The sequence below is a fragment of the Mus pahari genome, chromosome X (genome assembly GCF_900095145.1).
Source record: "Mus pahari chromosome X, PAHARI_EIJ_v1.1, whole genome shotgun sequence".
NCBI classification, from domain to species: domain Eukaryota; kingdom Metazoa; phylum Chordata; class Mammalia; order Rodentia; family Muridae; genus Mus; species Mus pahari.
In genome coordinates this window covers 120,972,073-120,974,973 of record NC_034613.1, presented here as the reverse complement: position 1 = coordinate 120,974,973, position 2,901 = coordinate 120,972,073, and the positions used below count along the sequence as shown (strand labels likewise).

General features: G+C 40.3%; 1 pseudogene; it reads right to left on the bottom strand.

The window, feature by feature from the left end:
• Window positions 1–274: 274 nt before the first annotated feature.
• On the bottom strand, window positions 275–562 carry LOC110314503 (annotated as a pseudogene).
• Between the last annotated feature and the right edge of the window lie 2,339 nt (window positions 563–2,901).

Genomic DNA, 2,901 nt, shown 5'->3' with positions numbered 1-2,901 from the left:
TAAATATCTACCTCTTCTTCTCCCTAGCCCCAAACTGTGGTTTGTTAAAGCCTTTTACTTGCTAAAAATAATTAGAATCCATTTCTTTCTGTCTGTCTCCATAGACACCACTGGACCATCACCTGTTACCTAGACTACTACAACACTCCATAATCTTCTCATATCTATGTCCACTCCCTTTCAATTTGTTCTCATTGTGATGAATGCTAGAATATCCTTATGTTAAAACTGCCATAGCTTCCTTTTACCATGTTCTGACCACAGACACAAATTCTTAAAACAGACAAACAACAAATGCTTTATTTAACAGTTGCAGGTCATTCCATGGGCCAAGTGGTGGATATCCAGGACCCAGCTGCAAGGTCAGAGCTTCTCTTTCTGACTTCCATAGGGTGAGCACATCACCCTCTCGCAAGGGGCCTTTGACGGTTACGATGATAGAACTGCTGGTGTCATCCATAAATCCCACTCGCGCCTACGTGCACGGTCCCTGTGAACCTGTCCTGCCCAGCACTTTGGTTACCCTAGCCAGCTTGATGGGCTGCACATGACTTGTGCCCATGATGGTAGCCATCTGTCAGAGAGGCAACACAAAATTCCTGAATGTGGCTTATCAGGCCCTTCAGGATCTGACATATGCTTGTTCTGCAGCCTCATCTTGAGCTCCTTTAATCTCCACACTATCTTTAATTAAAAACAAAACAAAACTAGAGTTGCATTACATATACCAAGCCAGCTTCACAGTTACAACATCTCCATCTCAATCTTCTGAGAGGACCGGTATGGGCCATCCCAGCCACTTGCTGTTTGCATTTGTATCCATTTTGCTCCATTTGGATGGAGAGCTTTTGTGTATTTTGATGTCCCTATTAGAATTGAATGCTTGTTTTCTCTATTTCCCATCTCTCTCTTAATTATCTTCCAGATTCAAGTTTAAGAAATGTAAATAAGATAGTTAAGAGAGTATCCCTTGGTTCCCTGACTAGGCCAGTTGGCCTGTTATAAGGTGTCACTGCACTGTGTGGTATGGCTACTTGATAACCTTTTTAAAAAATTATTATTGCTATTCAACAGGACTTATAAGTTGGGTGGTGGTGGCACCCAACTTTAACCCCTAAATTTAGGAGGCAGAAGCAGATGGATCCCTGTGTGTTTGAGTGTGTTCCCGGACAACCAGGGCTACACAGAGAAACCCTGTCTCTGGAAAACAACAGCAACAATAGCAACAACAAAAGCAGCAGCAACAACAAAACAAAACAAAACAAAACAAACAAAACAAAACAAAACAAAGGAATATATAGATCAATATTAGGGAGTGGCAGTCAACTGAAAAGAGCCATAGTCCTTGCCTTCCTTGTCAAAGGCAACATCACTAACCCTTTAGCAAAGTTTTTTCCCCCCATTCTCTTTTGTCCACCCTCTATCTACATTTCTTTTCTTCTTTTTCCTTCCATTTACCTTCCACGTTTTCTACTTTGTCACTGTAGTTTCTGAAACAGAGTTATGCTGTGTACTGCAGGAAGGGCTGGAATTCACTACATAGTCCAGGCTGGCCTTAACCTCAAGATCCTCCTGCCTTTACCTCCCAGGAGCTGAGATTATAGTCATACTTCAGCCCCAGACCTTCTTTCTATGAGACTATGTGGATCCTGCCTCTAAAAACAGTCAAACCACCTCCTGCAATGTCAAGTCACACAGAAAAAGGGTTTGTCTGTCTAAAAATAACAGCTCTTCCAAATTGCCTACAAACTAAGGGACTTCAGATTTGGACACCCAACCTTCCTTCAGAAAGGGGTAGATGACCCCCAAAGGCTGGTGTTCTCTGTCTTCACATGTTACTATATGACTCCACTCACTAGATGCAAGTTTCTTGAGGTCAAGATTTCACCATGGGTTTCCAGTACTTACCACAAAGCACACAGCATTTTCCTAATAAACACTTAGGGAATGAATGACTGGATATGTTCCAGTAAAATGGATTTAAAATGGATTAGTACCTTTTTTTTTTTCCACGGAAACTAAGTAATGGATGTTTTCAGCTTTTCAATCCTTCCATAAACCGTTCAGACTGAATTGCATATCCATGCCCGAGTTCAGATAGCTTCCTAGGTTTTGTTTGTTTGTTTTGTTTTGTTGTTTTGTTTTTTTTCCCCCCAAGACAAGGTTTTTCTGTGTAGCCCTGGCTGTCTTGGAACTCACTCTGTAGACCAGGCTGGCCTCTAACTCAGAAATCTACCTGCCTCTGTCTCCCGAGTGCTGGGATTAAAGGCATGTGCCACCACGCCCAGCTGCTTCCTAGGTTTTATAATGGTATCTCTTATGACTGAAACAGAATGCTCCTGCCAATTTAAATACCAATGTAATGAGAAGAATAAACACAGTTGTTTAACTGGAATTTCTAATGTAAATAATTGAAAATATTGTCATCTAATTGTGCCATTGGACTAATTAGTTTTAACTTTTCCCCTTCTTATGGATAGATAATAGACTTTTAACGAACAGAAAGTACTGAGTTCTAACATGCACTCTGACCCTGAATGTGCACAGTCCTCACCACTAGCTTTGTGACAATTGCTGAATCTACACTGATGTATCATTATAGCCCAAAGCCAACTGTTGATTTTAGGGCAAACTTATATTGTTGAACAGTCTCCTTACACAAAGGATACTGCAAGTTTTTATTGCAAATGGAATCATAGTTACTGAATTACTTTCTCTGTACCCATTGATGACTGATATGATTAACTCATTTTCCTCTCATTTTAAGCTTGTTGTGGCAATGTGTAACATTCATTGATTTTCTTTTTTTTTTGTTGTTGTTCTTTATAAAACTTATTTTATTAGATATTTTCTTCATTTACATTTCAAATGCTATCCTGAATGTCCCCTATACCCTCCCCC